The 20774-nt window shown below is 38.3% G+C and overlaps 1 long non-coding RNA gene and 1 other non-coding gene across 3 annotated transcripts in view; one reads left to right on the forward strand and one right to left on the reverse strand.

The window, feature by feature from the left end:
- Nucleotides 1–20774, forward strand: part of LOC122636036 — a 91483-nt gene that overhangs the window by 40432 nt on the left and 30277 nt on the right. The gene's annotated exons all lie outside the window — the stretch shown is intronic.
- Nucleotides 6818–6890, reverse strand: Trnav-cac. The gene has a single exon. It is a non-coding gene; the product is annotated as a tRNA-Val (tRNA).

The raw sequence follows: 20774 nt of genomic DNA on the forward strand, positions 1-20774 counted from the left end.
AATATATATATATTCTTTTTTATTTTTTTTTCATTTACGAGTCGTGACAAAGATCGATGAAACGTACGAATCGATCGTAAGTAAGCAGAAATTTCATCTCGGTTACATTATTAGAGTTCTAAACCGTTCATCGTCTGCTCTCAGAATGTTCAAAGATTCAAATATTGCTATCGTAAGGGTGGCCCTGTTGAGAAATGAGACAGGAACGACGTCACAACGTTGACGGTTCCCCGTGTGTTGACTTTTCCAGAAATAGGAATGGAGAGTGGAGTGCAACGAGAAACGAATGCATCGGTATGCAGCGTCGAACAGCGGCGAAGTGCCACTCGAGTACTTGAATGTAAACCGTGCACTTACGATGAAAGGAGGGTAGGATAGAGAAAGAATTTTAGTTTACACAACGATTGCCATGGCGCGTCTCTTTCTTTCGACGTCGTCGACAGCGTGTTGGAAGGATAATAATAGAGATTTTCGATGAAAGAGAGAAAGAGAGAAAGACGGAGAGAGAAGTCGAACGCGGTGACATATAATTATCTTACTGGCGAACGAGTAAATCCTAGATTAAATAACGTTTCGTTGTTTCGATTAAAAAAGAAAAAAAAATTATAGGTACACACACACACACACACACACACACATATATATATATAGAGAGAGAGAATGGATAGGAAATAAAAGTTTTTAGAAATAAATTATTTATCATAAATGAATAATATATTTCATTAATCGCGAATGTATGTATAATATATTATTGAATAATTTTTGCTTTTGACATTAATAATATCATTGATATAATTCTTGATTTTGAATAGAATATACGTATATTAATAAGAGATAAATGTACGAATGAATTAGTCTCGAGTACGTTGCCCTATGGTTGCATCAACAATGGAGATATCGTAGTCGCGACTCGACAGAAGCCAGCAAGCAAGCAAGCAAGCAAGCAAGCAAGCAACCTTGTCTATCCGATCTAAGAATCAGTATCGTAAACGAGAAGTAGAGAATCTTGGTGCGTGCCACGCCATTCTTATTGTTTGTTGGTAGCCCACGAAGGGTGTGGTAGGACGTGAAGGTCTAAACATCGAAGATAAGAACAAAGGTTCTACGTACTTACCTTCCTCGAGACAATGAATTTCCTTCGATCTTTATCTTCAACTTTTCATATCGTTCTTCGTCGTTATTTCTCGTTCTACTAATTTTATTCGACTCTCTTAAGCGTAAACTTAATAAAATTTCGAATCTCTTTTAAGTGTCACGCGGGTGTGTTCGCTTCTAAAAGAAATCTTCTCCCTCTCTCTCTCTCTCTGTTTTTATTTTTGTTTGTTTGTAAATAATTCCTATGACGAGAGAAAAACGAGCTAAATGTTTAAACTTCTCGAGAAGAGTCAAGTTTGTTAACGAGGATAGCAATGCTCGGTTATTCGACAATAAAAATAATTTGGCGATGAATAAGAATACAGAGAGGAAGAAAGAAAGAAAGAAAAACGAAAGAAAGAAAGAGAAAGAAAGAGAGAGAGGGAGGATGAGTGGAGAATGGTTTGAAGAGTAGAAGAAGAAGAAAAAGAAGAAAGAGGAAGAGGAGGAGGAGGAGAGAGACGTAAGATATTTTTATTGGGCGTCTGCAGTCTGGATGCACGGCCGGCCGTTCACCCGATACACTTATTGCTTCGTGCCAATCCATGTGGGACCCTCTTTCGATGGCGCAGCCTTTACTCTTCTTCTTATTCCTCTTTCGTCGTACTCTTTTCCTCCCTTACCTTCTTCGTTCGTCTCCTCTCACGCCCTCGCGTTTTCGTTATTTGCCATCCCGAAGAAAGATTCTATCCTTGCTCGCGATACTCTAACAACAGTCCACTATCCATTTTTCTTCTCTTCTTCTTCTCCTTTTTTCCCTTTTTCTTCCTTTTCACTGAGACTTACTCTTTATCGGTCGACTTTGATAAACGGATAAACATTGCGATAATTAATTATAGAACGTTAATAAAGATGCGGTTTTGATTCGTCGTTACGATATCGTTGGAATACGTGCAATTCAAATCTTTCTACAATTATTTCTACTTATTTAATGATTAAAAAAAAATTACAAGAAGAATAGTTTCTCTTTCTTTCCTTCTTCTTTTTTCTTTCTTTTCTTTTCTTTCGTTTTCTTCCTTTCTTTTTTAACGCGTTTCGTTTTACTAAAATAATTATAATATAAATATAGCGTTTCCTCTTTAGCGATAATAGAATTGACGTTGATTCCACCGGAAGACGATTATTCCGGAACGATTGTTCGTTTTATCGCGAGTATTTCATTAATCGTTAAGGTTAACGTCATCGTTTCGCGCACGCAGGATTCCTCGTTTATTGTTGTTGTCGACTCCTTCTTGGTTCTTCTCGCGTTCCTGCCTTAAGGAAAATATATCGCATTTCGCATCTCTCCTCGATGACGAGCTTATTAATTAAAGTTGGAAAGAGCGATCAGGACGATCGTTAAATATCCGTGATAATTTCCTGTTAAAGGGTGAATACCAAACGAAATGAAAAGTTTCGCGAAAGAGATACTTCTTTTTTTCTCCTCGCGATAAAACCTTCAATTATTATTCTTACTTAAGATACTTGTTTTGCAAAAATTACTTGCAAGACCGAAGACTATATCGTTTCTATACCGATTATTTTAAAACGAACGATCCTACCGTATTCATGTACATTTAGAAAATCTCTATTCGATTTGTTATCATCGTTTAAGATCGTATAAACGTCAGTAAGTAAGTGCTTGTAACGTTTGTTGTAAATCGCTGGAAAGGGTCCTGTGTCGATTAACGAACGATACGTATAATTCAATGGACTTGCGTATCATTCAGCCATGAAATCAGCTTATCGATGTAAATCCGATATAAACTCGATAATCTCGATGGTTACTTAACTCCGAATAATCGGGTGGAATCGTGTAGGTGTTGACAGGGACACGTGTTGCATGGGATCGGAAGCTACCGCTTGTAACGATAGACCAGTTCGAGATTAATCGCATTAATTGCGCACGAACTTCCCTCCGATTAGTTTGCGTTCCAATTTCAGGACACGGCTACCTAACTACGAAGTGGCAGAAATTCGTCGTCAATTAGTTTGCCCACGCGACAAGGTACAAATAGATAACTACGAAAATCGTATACGACCCCCGTATTATCACCGTGTCCTCGTGGTGATTACGAAGTTAGCTTACTGGAAGTTAGCTAAATCCAGGAGCTCTTACCGGTGCGAGCAGTGTGTCTCCTTTGATTTAATTACGATACACCGGTTCGTCAAAATACTATTATACGAATCTGTATTACCGAATTTATTAAATCGCGAAATTGAATCGTAAAATGTCGATATTATCAAGGATATGATAGACCTCGCGTATAACGATTTAACGATCGCCGAACGAATTGCTACATAAAATTGTTGTATAGGTATAGGGTATCGGGTAAAAGGATACGGTCCTGAAAATCGGGGCCGGATGAGTCGCGTGGGTGAGTCTGCCCCTGCATCGACGACGGCCCAGGGTGGTGGCCCCGCCGGAAGAAAGTGGTGGGGGTAGTCCGACAAGGATGGCGAACGAAGGGAGAGAGCGAGAAGGAGGATCGACGGGGATGCATCGACCTTGGAGGGATTTTTGCGTCTACCGTCGTACGTTCACCCCGCGTCGACTCTGAGCGAACGAAGAGAGAGCACACGCGCGCGCTCGCGACCGCTTTCACATGCGACTAGCGACGTTCTCGTTGCTGCCGTTCCGTTGGTCGTTGCGCTTCTCCCGTCGGCTTTAAACGAGACTCTCCCCTTTTCTCCGTTCTTCTTTGTCTCCCTCTCCCCACCCTTCGCTCCTTCACCCTCCCACCCCTCACCCCTCACCCCTCACCCCTCACCCCTCCTCGTAAGTTCCCCTTCGAGTTCTCCACGGAGATCCTTTTTTCCTCCTTCGCTCATCCTCGTTCCTTCCAGTTTACTCAAGGTTCTACGAGAGCCGAGAATCGCCGTGTGTGCACCGCGCCCTCGAAATCCTTTCGCGAGTTGACACACGTTATACAGGGTGGCTCGATTAACTCAACTTACAAAGGAATATTTTGATTTCATTCGTATCGAGAGTCGCTATCGAGAGTATAGAAAATTCAATGGTGTTTATTTCTCAATGAAAGTGATAATTCTACGAGATAGCATTGTTATCAACGTCGATTGTTGTTATTGTTATTTTAAATAAATATGTCGGGGACGATCGAACTCGCTTTAAGAATTTTTCTCGATCGATCTATCGGATATTATCTCCTTTTATGAAATGTCACGTTGTAATCGTTTGTAAATGCATGGAGTTTAATATCTCAAAGAACGCTATAATCGGGTCCTTTTCTCAATTTTCTTAAAGACGCTTATATTTATCAATATGCAGCGTTTCAGGAAGGTTACGTCGAACGAAGAAGGATCGTCGATCGAATAAATTTTCTTCCCCTTTCGTTATTAAATTTACGATGTTATAATTTTTTTAGAAGGAGACATAGATATTTTAAAGGTATCATGAAAATTTGATCGTCGTGAGAAACGAGGACGAACGATATTATCGTCGATGGTGTTGGCACTTGAGACAAACGGGCACGTCCCTGGGGCTCGCGGCAAAGCCTTCGAACGGATTAGAGCCGCTGCACTCGAGCGTGCACTCGAGCGTGTAGTACTCGAACGTGCATGCATGTATGCACGCACGCACGCACGCACGCACGCACTCATGCACGCACGCACGCACGCACGCACGCGCGCGCGTGCGTGGCGCGCGCCCATCGTTCTCGATACAAAGTGGAGGTCGTGACCTTGGCGCCAAGCGCTCGAAGGGCCGACTTCAAAGCGATTTACATCGCGCCTTCGAGAGATCGAACACGAGCGATAGTAACCGGCAGCTTTTAATTAGCGATGCTCTTCGCGCATCACCTCGACCGTGAACTTAAACTTTAACTTTCTCTCTTTCTCTCTTTCTCTCTTTCTCTCCTCCCTATCTTCGCGCTTGTTAACGTTAAGCGTTACGAGCGTTAGTATCGAATAACGAAACACTTATTCGGACCTTCCAGACGTCCTCGATTATTTTCACGTTATTAACGAATCTCTCCGATAATCCCGTTGATGACCGTTCGTAAATTATCATCATTGTCGGTTGGATTCGCGTCTATGGGGAAAAATTAACGAGACTCGATGGAATAAACTCGTGGATGCATCGTTTGCATATTTTCAAAATCGGGGAGAGGGAACTCGATCGACTCCTCTCACCCTCCCCTTTCTATCTCCTGCCGCGTCTACCCTCGTCGAAGATTCCGTTGAAATATTATTTTGATTATCAACGAATTCGCTAAATCACTGAGCGCGTCTTCTTCACGTTGGTGCGTCTACGAGTGTCTCGTACACGAGATCAGAGGTTGACCTCGTCAAAAGCCTTCTCCTCGTCACTGAACCGTGGTGGTTAGCCTTAATTAATATGAGAAACTCGACGAGCATTGTCATTGAATTAATCGTCCTCAAAGCGACAGATAAGCCCTCGTACCCCCAAGAGCTTCCAATCGCCTACTAATCGTATAGCACGCGATAGGATAGCCGGACGGATCAAGGTCCTATTGATTAAAGAAACGAGATTGCTTTGGAGACTATATAGTTACGTATCTGTATATCGCTTTACTCCTACACGATTCATTGACTAATCATTATCACGTCCGATTATTAAAATTTTCTTATCTAATTCGATCGCTTATTTATACGTTATACTTTCTTATTCTTCGATACCGATATTATACAGTTTTACAGAATGTCGTTGAAACGCAATGGAAATTTATCGATCGGTTCGTATATCCATATTTCTTTTTAACCCTTAAATATTACAAAATTGCGTCGGTGAGACGTCTGACCAACCAGTCGAACGGAGCCGGTCGGATTCAGATACTCTGAACCTCGAAGGTTTCTCTCTTACTCTCTTTCTCTCTCTCTCTCTCTCTCATTCTTTCTCTCTCTCTCTCTCTTTCGCTCTTCCAGCCCCACCCCCTTAAGAATGGCACATTATACCTACCGGTGGATGGAAAAATAAAGGTGGCCCCACGTTGTGGGAACGGGATGGCACGACCTCGAAGGGCGCGGCCGAGTTCAGACTAGACCGAAGCTCTCTCTTGCCCTTGTGCTCAACCGACCTTGAGACGACTCGTATCCTGACTCGATCGGGCCCTCTACTCACACTATAACGGCGAGTATCCTCTCTTCTTGCACACAAAGAATTCCTCTTCTCGTTCTCCCGATAATGCACCACCATCGCCAACCACCGTCACCGTCATCATTGGCACCAATCTTTTTATTTACTTACTTACTTATTTATTTATTTTTCTTTTTCTTTTTCTTTTTTTGAAGACGACGACGACAACGATCATAATCGACTCCGGAATTTTAACCTCCGCTGGAATCTCATCGTTTTCAAAAAAACCATCTTGAAAAATTCTTTCGTTCGAGTCGAACGTTCGGAATAAATTCCTTCGCTCCTTTCACTCACTATCGTTAGATCCTTCAATCGAAGACGCCGATCGATACGATCAAACGATCGTGGCAAGATCGATCTACGACGTGGGTTTGTAATTATATCGAAATTTTCGCTCGTTTAGAATTTTGCTTTCTTTCGAAAGAATCTGTTCGAATATGTTTGAATTCTTTCGTAAGTTTCTTTGTTCTTTTTTTTTTAAATCGATATCGCACCCTTTCCTTCTCTCCTTTTTTTAGGAATATATTTGGAAATATATTTGTTTGTTTAACGTGATAAAAATTGGATAAAAAAAAATCTACCCGACTGTGTTTCCGCCCGGGATCGAACCGGGGACCTTGTGCGTGTGAAGCACACGTGATAACCACTACACTACGGAAACGTTGAGAACTTTGTACTTTGATCGTAGAAATGTACTTAAGGTTAAAAACCTTTTTATAAAATGTATATATATATATATGTGTGTGTGTATGTATGAACGTGTACTCGTTCATTCATTCTCTCTTCTCCTTTACATATAATTTATATATACATATATACACACGTACATTTTTATCATATCCGACGCTTTTCATATTTTTTAACTATAAGTTATATACTTACAATTATAATTACTCTACTGTTATATATAATATACAAATTATAATATATGTATATAGAAAAAATATGATAATTATTTATAAAACAATACAAGATATTAGATTATATTTAATAAACTATAATTATTAACTTGCGATAAATTATATAATTATATTGATAAAAAGAAATATATACATATATATAAATTTGCACGACGTCGTCGTAATATTCTTTTACGATTGAATTCGATCGATTATCATCGACATCATTCCGATCGGTCTCGTTCGATTTCGCCAATTCGAAAAGATCGAAACGATTCATCGCTCATACATAATAGAAAGCTCCGACTTTCTGGAGGAAGTAAAACGTTCACTCGGTTTAGTCGTTTACTCGATCGGTCGCTCGTGGAGGACGACTCGCGGCAAGAGAAACTTTTACTTTTGCTAGAGAAAGTGCATGCTCGATGCGTCTTTCTCGTTCGACTCGGTTTACGATAATGCAACGCGTCGTCATAATCGGACCGACCGATTCACGTTCACTCTCGTTTGTTTTAGTTCGGTAAACAATTTCTGCGATTAATAAATAATAAATATAAAAGTGTTTTCGCGCACGCACAAGTATACATACGAGTCGAACAGATACCATAGTATCTACGCCGATTCGAAGGCTTTAAATTACAAAATTTATCTATCATACGTTCCTAATTAAAAATTAATGGAAATGAAAAAGAAAAAGAAAACAAAAAAAGGAGAAAATAAGAGGGGAGAAAAAAAGCAAGTCTCGTTCGGAGTACGTTGGAATTTTTCTTCTCGATTACACGTAGATACTAAACTCAGTTACGTATTCAAATGGATAAGTATTTGTTTTCGATCGATGTGATTTAATAGGGACAACGCAGGATCGAATATTCTCGCTTGTTATAGATCAGTCTAACGATTAATTATTCGAAAAGTCAATTGTCGACGTGTATTTTTTTTCTTTCGTTTTTCTCGTCGTTCCGTTCGCCAATACCTTCCGCGTTTCCCAGTGCAACGTTCGAACGGTCGGTTGCATTTTCATCGTTCGTCGCTTTCAACGATTCCTCGAGCGTGATACTTATAGAAAGAGTAAGTGTGCGACCACGTTGGAAAGCGTTAGTAAACCAACGCGTTAACGACTTAACACAGACGTACGTACGTGTACATACACGTACGGAATATATACGTGTACAGAGAGCTATGCATGTCCTACTCACTTTGCTATGTGCTATGTCGTTTGACTCGATTTAGTTCGAGCGATAAGCCGTGAACGTTCCTTTCGGAATTCGAGATTGGTTTTGTTCAACGTGACACATCGTTCGAACTAATCGCTGTTGAAACGCTCGAGCGTGATTACTTCTTAGATATCGATTTATCTTCTTTTTCGTTCTCCTTTTCTTTCTTTTTTTCTTTCTTTCATTTCTCCTAATTCTTGAATTTTAATCTCGTAAAAATATTCCTCGCGAAATAGCAATACTCGTTTTTCTTTGACGTTCCGTCGACGTCGGTATAATTTAAGTACGTTACTACTTGTAAAGTGATATAGCAATAACGCCGATTGCCCCGAGGATATATCCACACGATTTCTTCGATTTTCCATTCCGCGTGTCTTCTATATCGCGTTCCTTTATGGTTTTTCATTTATAACGATCAGTATCGTCTTGTATGTCCTGTTATGTCCAGCCCTTTCCCTCTCCTTTTCTTAAGATTTATTGAAAATACGATATACGTGGATAGGTATGTAGTAACTCTAACGTTATTATTGTTTCTCTCTGCGGGTATATTAAATCAAAGGGAAATCGATAGAAAAGAGGATAAAAAACGAAACAAAACGAAATGGAAAACAAAAGCAAGGAAACCAAACGAAAGAAAGAAAGAAAAGAAGAATAAAGAAAAGACAAGAGAAAGAAATAAAAGGAGAGGGAAATGTCTTTCTCGTTAAAAGATCGACCCCGATTGTAACCGATTGCCATAATGGAAAGTAGAACGAATGGGGGGAAACTTTCAGTTTCACCGGTTGTCTTTCTCTCTGTAACCTCCATACCAGTTTGGAATATAGTTGCGCGCTCGCGTGCACGCTCTCTCGATATCAGTTTCCGATCAAAAAGTGTGTAGCACGCGTAGCGATGCGTGTCAGCGGCGCTTGGCAAATTGGGTTGCTCGCGGTGCAGAACGGCACTGTGAAAGTCTCGTTAACGACACTTTGAATTTGTTTCGTTGTATATCTCCTATTTCGCTTTTCGTTATTTACTAACACAGTTATTGCACACCAGAGTTATGTATACGCGTACACCCATATATTCGTTTTTCATGGAAATCTTTTTTTCACGCGCCGATCGATACGTACGCGTATATTGTCTACGCATTTGCGAAAGAATTCTTTTCCTTTTTTCTTTTTTTTTTGCTTTTTCTTTTATTTTTTCTTTTTTTTTTTTTCGGAACAACGAGCATCCATGCTTCGATTCGCCAACGGTCCAATTGCAAAATAGAAATAGAAAGCCGGGGAATGTTTCTGATGTTTATTTGAAAAAAAAAAGAAAGAAAAAATAGAACAGAAAAAAATGTTTTTGTCATAAAACACGTTGATACATAAATGTATAGGTATCTATTATTGGTCGTATAACAAAAAATATGTGCGTATGTATATATATATATATATATTTTTTTTTTTCTTTATCTTTTTTTTTTGCAAGTGTTTCTAATAGTAGAAAAAAAAAGGAGAAAAAGAAGATGGAGATCCTAGGAAAAAATCTGTAACGCGTTAGTCGCACGATTCCTCTGTTAAATTTCAATTCGTCGAGATAATAAAATCCATTAATTTCGCCTTTCGACTTAAGTAGATACGTACGTACAGACACAGACCGAGTCAAGTCGTTGAAAGAAAAATAATTCATAAGGAGATCGTAAATATCTTTCTCTCTTTCTCTCTCTCTCTCTCTCTCTCTCTCTCGTTCTATCGAAAGTGGTGACGCGGCTGAGTGGGCGATCGAAAGTAAAATGTTCAGCGAACGTTCGTAAGAAGTCCTTTGCTCCGTGCTTTCCATCGCGAGATGAGGCTGTGATACTTAGCGAGCACGCGCTGGTAAAAGCCGAGAAGAAAGTGGAACTTCGTTCGGATGTTAAAACGAAGGAATTTAGTAGAATCGCGTAACGTCAACTCCTGTTTCGAGAGATACTCGACGAATGAAATACTTTTTTCTTCTGATAATAAAAAATAAAATATATATTTTCGCTACCCGGATAAACGAGATAAAGCGTTTGTGCGGTTTGAACGAAGAGAAAAAAGAAAAAAGAACTCGCGATTCAATGAAAAAAAAAAAAAAAAAAAAAAAAAAAAAAAAAAAAAAAAAAAAAAAAACAAAAAAAGAAAAGAAAAGAAAGGGAAAAAAAAAGTAAAAAGAAAGAAAAGTTTACTCACGGACGATTATTTCTATGAAACTTTTATTGAAATACATAGATCAACGATTTAGAGATACATCTATAAATTTTCCGCTCTATTCGGCTCGTGAAATTTCATCGATAATACATAGTAGGAAGAGGAGAAGAGGAGAGAGGGCGGGTGGGGGGACGGGGATGATATCTATCTCTAACACGCGGAACGATTTTATTGAAGAAAAATTCTATTCGCTGATATAGGAATATCTCGATGATCGAGAATTTCTCGACGCGTCCCATCCGTTCGTCGAAAATTCCGAAAAGAGAAGGAACTTCGAATTTCGAAACGATCTATATTAAATTTTTTTCTCAACTCGATTTTATCTACGTGTATCAAAGAGATTAGACCGGAATGATCCGAGATGTCTTGGAACTGGATCAAGGATTCATCGAAGCATGTAACAGCTGTTGGCTTTATACGAACGTAATCCATATGCTTCCATTGACCCTTTGTACCGATTTTTAAGAATTCTTTTTCTTTTTCTTTTTCTTTGATACATGCATACATACGTACGTACGTACGTGTGTGTGTGTGTGTGTGTGTGTGTGTATGTACGTATCTATCGTATAAAAGCACGGATAAAAGTTTTCCTTTTATTATTATTACCATTATAATTATAATTATTACTATTCTGTTTGGAGCGTTTCGTTTAACGACATTTTGCTTTTGGAGGAAGAAACATAAAAAGTAGAACGAGACCTCGTGACCGCTCATTTACCGCTCTGTTTACTCTTCCTTTATTTCACAATCGGTTTCGTTAATACCGATATCAAAGTTTCGAGATATACATACATATGTAACTCACATACGTATTTACGAAAAATTTGCTTACGAACGAAACGATATCTCATACTCGATCCCTCATTTTCTTCAGCCTATCATCGCGCAATATAAAAATTAGTTAACTTATGGTTACGTTGCCTCTCGTTGGAACTTACATTCATCGAATAAACGTTAGAAGGAGCCACGTGCTATCGCTATTCGTTGACCCATGTAATCTATATATATATATGTATATATTTTTTTTACTATTATATTTACAGTTTATCAATTATCCACGTTAACAGAAACGTTGTTTCTACTTTTATTCCCTTTCGATGGAATATTTTTCTTCGATTGGAACGAATTGTCATTGTCGTCATTGTCGTCATTGTCCGTCCTCCTCATGGTCGTTGTCGTCGTTGTCGCGGTCATAATTTACATTTCACAAGCTTTACATTATTTTTCATTACAACGTGGTTTATTAAGCTCGAAGGTCGTTTCCTTTGTTTTTTCTCTCTATCTTCCCCCCCCCCCTCTCTCTCTCTTTCTGTTTATTTTTTATCCTTGTTATCAGCGTTCATGTTCTTCTTTTCTTCTTTTTTTATTTTTTATTCGTGTTTAATAAATATCAAAAAATGGTTCTTCTTCGCGAATACGATGCTTTTATTTTGACATTGAATTATCTGTAAACAAAGTCATTTATGTTTGTACATACGTAAATATGTACTTAGTCGTGTCTCTTGAAATATACCAAAATTCATTAGTGAAACGAGCCAATATCGTAAATAAGAGGATTTTCGCGAGAGAGAGAAAGAGAGAGAGAGAGAGAGAGAGAGGAAGGACGAGAAGCGAACGGATCCGGTGATGATACCGAGCCTACTCGATATCTAGTCGCTATATGTTTTCTCTCTCTCTCTCTCTCTTTCCAGTTTAAATATATGTATGTATGTATGTACGTATGTATGTAAGCAGCTCGCGAGAGTACGTGTTTCTCGAAAGGTTCGCAGCGCGCTCGTTACGAACGAAGATAAAGGCGCGACCTTGTCGCACGAAGAATTGATAAGAATTGTAATTCATATATCGTGGCCTTGCGCATATTTACGGCTCGTGGCGACCTTCGGGCCGATCAGCGCGACCGCCGCAATAATAATTTTCGAGAAATTCGATCGGTTCGTAGGATAAAGAAGCGTGTATTGATCGTGAGTTCGATATGGATTTTCGTGAAGTAAGTATGATATAAAGATCGTTCATGTATGTATTATGCATAATATATATATATATATATATATATATATATATATGTATGTGTGTGCCAAATAATGACGACATTTACGAATAAATCTCCACATGGTCTAATCGAGTAGAGTAAAAATGATACTTTTGGATAGAAAATCTCGAGAAGAAAGAGACGATTAGTAGAACGATTGAAAAAATTTCTAAATAAATGATAGAAAAGTAGAATGTTCGGATCTTAGCGTGCGTTGACCTCTGGTTGCTGTCTTTTTCTATTTTTGTCTTTTTTTTTTTTTTTTAGAACGAAAAATAGTCGATTCGGAAGGGAAGGAAAAAGACGAGGAGACAGACGTTGACGTAATCATCCGGTAGGAGTTCTTCTCTCTCGGTGTAACGTAGACGACGAACAAATGCGAGAAGCGAGATCGAGGAGGTACGACCTAAATATTGTTTCGGTCGATTGCACAAGTCAAACGAGAGAAGCCGTTTGCGAGAAGCCGAGGAATGAGAAAAGGAAAGAGGCCGACGATCAGAGAGGATCGCAAGTCCGTTGGCTCCTCTGAGACATTTTGCTCGCCATCTTGTGAAAGCGTTTTAAGGACGAGGAGAAGCACGTGGCCCCGCGTGGATCGATCACGTGTTATCGTTCACTTTCGAGTTTCACCATGCGTCTTACCACGTGGCATATCGCCAATCGTCGTTCATCCTTCGATCTTTCAAGATTTATATCAAGTTTTCTAAACGTTATCGATAGGATTCGAATCGTCGTAATCGTAGAGATAATATTCGTCAGAATAACATAAGATAATCGTCAGTTGAAATATAATTGATATTAATATCTTATTAAATGCGTTATTGTGGTTGTTACGAGCAGCACAACTAGGATTAATAAATATTAATTCGAGTACGGTTTTTGCTAGGGGGAACGAGTGACCCCTAGGAAAGGAGCGTAAATTTGTAGAAATTAGAACGGTTACGCGCGCGTAATATCGAGCTAAGTTGTACGAGCTAAGTTTGCTCGTAGAAGACATTTATACGTATTAACCGTTGATCAAAACCGATCCGATCATCCGACTTTAATCGTTCTTACCAGTAGTGCCTAAGCTCGCGCGTGTCAAGGGCGCCGTTTGATCGGACTCACACGTGCCATCTTTAATGCCCGTTTTTCTCCTTCGAACGAAATGAAGAAAAAACCGAATGAGTTGAAGCACGAAATCGCTTTTTTTATTGCAAATCGACGAAGAAGAAGAAGAAGAAAAGGAGAAGAAGAAAAAGCGTTTCTTTCTTTTTTCTCTCTCTCTCTTTTTTTTTTTTTTAAGAACGAACAGTCGAAAGCATATTCGCTCGAACGTTTTAAGATTAATTCCGGCGGAACGTGTCCCTTTCGAAAATGATTTTGACTCATCTGTCTCTCTCTCTCTCTCTCTCTCTCTTTCTCTCTGGTATCGCATGCTCAACAGCACGAACCAGATCTACAAACGACGTGGACGTTTTACGAGCTCGTTTTCAATTCCCGCGTTAAACGTTTCGACGACGTGTTCGCGATAAAACGTCGAGCGTGAATCCTTCATGGTTCTAGGCTTAGTAACGATGACGTGTCGTTACAAATCTTATTTGATTATTCCAATTCGTTATTCTATTATCGATATTAGATAGAAAATCAATCTAAACAGTTCCTTCGATCTTTACACGATAATGATATTCAATAGAGAAGAAGAGAGAAAAAAAAAAAAAGGAAAAAAGAAAAGAGAAAAGAAAAGAAATCAAAAACGTGTGAATTTATAGACAATTTAAAAAGAATGAAAGATATTGAAATTTGAAAGATAGAAAAAAATGATCGAGACTTATGTAGGTTGCATACGTAAGATAATTTCTATCGAGTAATGATCGAGAGAAAGAGGAGGTAGCAATAGAGAGGGAGAAATCAGGGAAAGAAGAGGTCGATCGTGCCAAGAAGAATCACGACACGCGAGTAAAAGATAGCCGTCCACTCTCGCTGTCGGACGTCGAGTGAAAGTAAAGGGATTTACTTTTGCTACGTCTCCTTGCGAGCGAACGTACTTACTTACTTACTTACTTACTTACATATATACATACATACATATCTCTCTTTCATCTCTCATGCTTTTCTCTTCTCAGTAAAGGCAGACAAAGTTCCCCTCTTGGGAAACAGCTGACGCTTGATGATGCTCCACTCTCGTCTAACTTTCTTTCTTTCTTCGAAAATTAAATCGAATTCCTTTATGACGTACAGATCTCTTGGTTATTTTTAATTCATCCAATGGAGACGATTAACCAAACGATATATTTTATTTCTCGATTATTAAAAAAAAAGATGAATAAAAAATAAAGCACAGAGATACATATGCGTTCTATCTTTTTTTTTTTTTTTTCCCCGAAGAAAATCTAATTTCCCATTGTCATTCGATGTCCGAACGAACGGACTTTGTAAAAGACATTGCAATCGCGTTAACATGTCTGACGTAAGACGATCGTTCCTTCTGATTACGCGATCGTTGCAAATTACGAACATGTGGCGATCGTAAATTTTTCCTTGGTAGACGAGATCGTAGGAAGGATTCTTTTCTTTTCTCTCTCTCTCTCTCTCTCTCTCTTTTTTTCTTTTTTTTATGTTCGAACGAATGACGGATAAGAAGAGACAAAAGGAGAGGAAAATACGTAAGTAGATATCGTTGTTTAACGATAAAAGAAAATTTTCTATTTAGGAATTTGCTTTCGAGAAAGAGAAAAGTAAGGAATAAAAAAGATACAGTTGCGTACGTAGTTATTTACGTGGTCCGAAGTGAAATAAACAATTCGTATGACAATATGCATTAAAGTAATCGGTATCGTTCAGAAAGATTAGCAAAAAGTTTTCTTTTTCTTCATCCTCGTCGATTCGTTCTCTCGTCGTGTTCTTTTCTTTCCTCGTCATTCGTTCACGGAAAGTTATTATCTGGCGCCTCTCCAAACTTCTCGACTCCTCGTCGGATCCTCGATCGTAACCGTTAGAAAGTATTAATCCCATCCTGAATTCACGGCCGACCTTCCGCGTCTACTACGTAAAATTATTCACATAATCCAAGGTCGTTCTTCTTTTTCTTCCTCCTTTTAATAATCATTTACACGTTAATCTATTAATGTATTTATATTAGATAATACTTGGTCTTTGATCCTCTATCAAGTTTTACGTCAGCTTAGACGTAATCTAAGCGTATCTAATAATTAACTTCTGAACGTATTATAGATCGTATTTAACGAGATAAGTTAAAAATGATTTTCATTGAGAGAATTTTACGTGGGCACGGGCGTTAATAAATTAGCCGAGAAATCATTCCGCAGTATATCCTAAGGTGAATGATAAGATTAGTCAGCGTCGATCGAATAGATTTCTACGAAATCCTGCCGTTTATAAGAACAAGAGAGAATAAAGTGTGTCGGTCGTCGGTCCTCCCCTATATCCCTCCTATTCCCTCCATTCCTCCCCACGCAACTCAGTCTCTCTCGATTCGATTTCGATTCTCGGAATATCAAACTGGACGACGATGTTTCCTAAAGTTTCTCCATTAAGGGGTCGCTTCCCTTCGTATTTCTCTTTAGAAATCTTTTTTCGCGAGATGACTGTCTTCGTTCCTAGCCGCCACCCACCCCTCCGTCACCTTCTTGTATATCGCGATCTTTCTCTCTCTTTTTTTTTGTTTTTCTTTTTTTTCTTTTTATCTTTTTGTCTTTCTAAACGTTTCTTTTCACGCTCGTAAACCACCCACGAAAGGTCCATAGATTTCGGAAAATTACGCGACCGCTTTACCGGCAAACGGGACAATCAAATTCGAGGGTTTACAGCTACGTGCCGACACGCTCGGGACTACGCGCGTTCTCTCCCCTTTTTCCTTCTTTTTATTTGTTCTTCTTTCTTTCTTTTTATATATATATATATATATATATATATATATATTTTATTTATCTTTTATTTCTTTTATTTCTTTTCTCTCTTTTTGCGTTTAGTCTCGTGTCACACCCAGTTGCTCAGAACGACGTTCAAGATATTTTTCATTTTCTTTTTCGCGCTCTTTATTTTTGTAGATATATTTTTTTATATATATATATATATATCTTTTTGTTCTATTATTATTATTATTATTATTGTTGCTGTTGTTGTTGTTGTTGTTGTTGTTGTTATTATTATCATCATCATCTTTTTTTTTCTTCCTACCAATATTCCAATCTCTTCCTTTTTTATCGTCGAAGCGTATCGTCAAAGACCGTCGAACGTTCCGCAAAATCTGCTTTTCATCGATTTTTATCATCGTGGGCGTGACATTATTCGAACTAATATTAAATTCTAAAACAATTTTCAAGTTATTTTATATATGATCTTTATGACAAGAGCTCGTTGTGTCCGATATATATATATATACATGTTAAAAAGAAGAAAAAAAAAGGAAGAAATCGCGTTCGAAGTCCCGATCGCTGCTCAACTTTATTTATTTTAAGATTCTATTCCACACGAAGTACGAATTCGAGAATCTCTTTAACAATAAGTGAATTAATATCCATTTATTTACAATGTTCTCGATGCTTCGTCGATAATGGAAACTTTTTTTTTTTTTCCTTTTTTTTTCTCTCTCTTTTTTTCTTTCCTTTCCCGCAAAATATTTCCAAATATTTCCAAGAGATTTGTCACACTTATAGAATATACATCAAAACAATGCAATCGATGATGCAACGAACGATATAAATTATCAAGAGTGTCAACGGTTACGATATTGCATATCTTCGGGAAAATAATTTATATTTCTGATTATTCTTCTTTTTAATCCGACGTTTTCCGAATTATAAAGAAAGATGGGGACCTCAAGAATGATCGTTTTCTCGATCGGAATAGGAAATGATAAATGAGGAGTAGCAACTTGTGGAGGTGGTTCGAATCCCCTCTAGACTCGAGAGAGTTAGGGGAGGAGGAACTTGAAGGAGGAGGAGAAGGAGAAGGAAAAGAAGAAGAGGAAGAAGAAGAAGAGAAAGAAAAAGAAAAAGAAAAAGAAGGAGGAGGTCGAAAAAGGGGAAGTGGATAAGGGGAAGATGTTAAGATACCACGCGGATAGCCATATACTCTCGTTCGTTCTTTCTCTCTGCTGCGTCTCGCTACGGGGGACACTAAAAATATCGCGAAAACACCTTCTCGTGCGGAGTCGAACAATGAGAGTCCGTGTTTATTCTCCTCTCCTTATTATTATTGCCCGGTCGACCGTAGGAGAGCCGTAAGCGCGCCTCTTGAAGGGCAAGCGTGGGCGAGAGAGAGAACGAGAGAGACAGAGAGAGACAGAGAGAGAGAGAGAGAGAGAGAGAGAGAGAGAGAGAGAGAAAGGAGCGAACGAAAATGGCGTGTGTACGTGCCTCCTCTTCTCCGCATTTTCTTATTCCTCTTCTCCTTCTTCTTATGCATTCTCAAACATACACGTGTATATATATATACATATCCTATATATATGCATATTATATATATATGTGTATATATATATATATATATATGTAGGTATAAACGTATAGAGAGGCACAGCCAAGCGAATAGTCCTGTTCATGCGCGCAAATGTCAATGACGTTTAAAAATAGTAAGCGGACTGCCCGAGAACGTCGTCTTTCCAGATATACTGGAACGCTTCTCTCTTTCTCTCTCTCTCTTTTTACGTCGCCCATCGCCGTCAATATCAGCCTCGTCGAGGTGTATCGTGATCCTGACCTTGAATCGACCCTCGACCCTAAACTAAGTACGTCCATCGAGGGAACTCGAATGGGCTTGCGTATATATATATATATATATATATATATATATATATATATATGTATGTATGTATGTACATATGTGTGTGTATTTATTTATGTGTATTCGCGCGTAAGAGAAAGAGAGACAGAGAGACAGAGAGAGAGAGAGAGAGAGAGAGAGAGAGAGAGAGAGAGAGAGAGAGAAAGAACTTCAGTTCTCATTATCCTTGCAGCAGATGGCAGTGTTGACTTTGAACGAACTGTGACCTCCCGGTTCTTCGATCCTTTCTGTTGTCTCTCCCTTTTCTCCCTCTCTCCCTCTATTCCTCCCTCCATTTGACTCTTTTGCTCCTTTCTAAGCACAATCCCTACGTCCCAGATTGACCTATTATACTACCCTCTCGGTCTGATCTGCGTAATTTGATTTAAAGATTACGAGCTTGTTTAATTCGATTCTTCCTTTTTTTTTTCTTTTTGTTTTTCTTCTTTTTCTTTTGGTCGTTTCAAAAATCTCATCAAGTTTTATGTATCTTTTTTTTGCTCCTCACCGATTGTCATTGTAAAAGTGTTAATTTACAAATCTAAACGTGTGTGCGAAAGACGATACGTATTCTCTCTCCCATCTATGTCGCACGGACGCAGTTTCAATAATAAGAATGAAACTTGAACTATTTTCGACCTTGAACACTTGTCGCTCATAATAATCGTGTTCATCAGGTAAAAAGAGTAAAAGACCGGCTTAGTGTCTTTAGTCCAGTCAGGTTGTACGGTCCACAACCTTGAGAGACCATAGTTTACATTGATAGAGACAGAGAAAAAGAGAGAGAGAGAGAGAGAGAGAGAGAGAGAGAGAGAGAGAGAGAGAGAGAGAGAAACAGAGAGATCGATACGGAATTGTATTGTTCGTCGAAATGGTCGTTCGTTCTTAAAAGACCTTGGATCTGGCTTCTCGTTCATTGAATTATCGCGCCGGCAAACGTCAAACGATCGATTTCAATCGGCTAAATAACGCGATAACGTGTGTTTCGTTTGTGTTTTAAATGGAGATATAAACAAACTTTTTTGCATATTCCTAGAATGAAATTAACTGGATCGGTACTTACCTACTTATCGTCGATTTGTTTTTCTGGTAATTGTTAATAACCTCAAGTGGAATTTCCTTGTTCTTTTCTTCTTGCTCCTTTTTTTTCGTTTTTTTCTTTTCTTTCTTTTTTATTTATTTTATTTTTTTACATATATATATATATTTCTTATTTCTCTCGAAACATTTTAAAGAAACGAAAGGTCGTCGATACTAAACTCGAATATATTGATAATCCGTTATAGTCGCTTTTAAGTTGCTTTTTTAAACGAACAAATAAATAACCGCGGAATCATAGTTCTCTTCTCTTTCTCGAGAATTTAGAGAAGCTTACGAAAAACAAACAAGTGGTATGGATATTTCGGTAGTTCGGAACAAGGGCGAGATGAAAATTCTAAAAATTGTGGAACTCGTCATTCTCATCGTTCTTGACGATCCCTTCGTTATCATCTCGTAACTGATGACTCATTTTTCTCTTCTTTTTTTTTTTTTTATTTCTCTCCTCTTCTTTTCTACCTTTTCGTTTCTTTTTTTTTTTTCTTTTGCGTTCGACGTTCCCGATGCGCCCACGAATCGACCTTATCATCATCGATGAGGAAAGAAAAAAAAAATAAGAAGAAGACATCGCAAGTTGGAGTCGTCGCTTTGTTATTTGCTTGCTTCACGAGTTTAGATTAAATCGGAGAACTCTTTCTTTCTCTCTCTCTCTCTCTCTCTCTCTCTCTCTGTTATTCTCATTTTTTTCTTCCCTCCTCCTCCCCCCATGATTTCGAACGGCTTCATTTTTATCGATGATCGCATCGGATTTTCATCGCAATTCATTTTTATCGAATAAAAATTCGAGATTCTCTCTTTCTCTCTCTCCTTTCCATTTCTTTTTCTTTGTTCCTTTTCTTCTTTTCTTCTTTTCCGTGATTATCGATGATCGGATTAAAATTTTTATCGATGATCGTATCGGATTTTAATAAAAAGTCATTTTTATCGAATAAGGAAAAGTTAAAATACGATACACTCGTAGGAATTTCTTTCTCATTACTTTATCTTCTTTGGGCGAACGAGTTTGGTGTTTTAGAAAACATTAAAGGCCAAGAAGTTACTTACTAATTTACTAAGCCGATTGTCGCTCATTAACGTCGCACGAGAGCGTGCGTGCACGGACAATTTCTGAAAAGACGTCCTTGACTTGCATTCGACGCCATCGTGTTTAACGGCAAACGCGTAAGACCGATGTAATACAATATTCTAGTTGCGTTAAAGATTTCTCTAAGACGTAATATCTAAACAAATTAAATAAATGTTAATTCACCGATAACGAATAGATATTTCGAATGGAATAGTACGAAACGAGAGGGAAAAAAAAGAACGTTCCTAATATATGAACATGTATAGAATGTATAG

The sequence above is a fragment of the Vespula pensylvanica genome, chromosome 20, assembly GCF_014466175.1.
Source record: "Vespula pensylvanica isolate Volc-1 chromosome 20, ASM1446617v1, whole genome shotgun sequence".
Lineage (NCBI taxonomy): Eukaryota > Metazoa > Arthropoda > Insecta > Hymenoptera > Vespidae > Vespula > Vespula pensylvanica.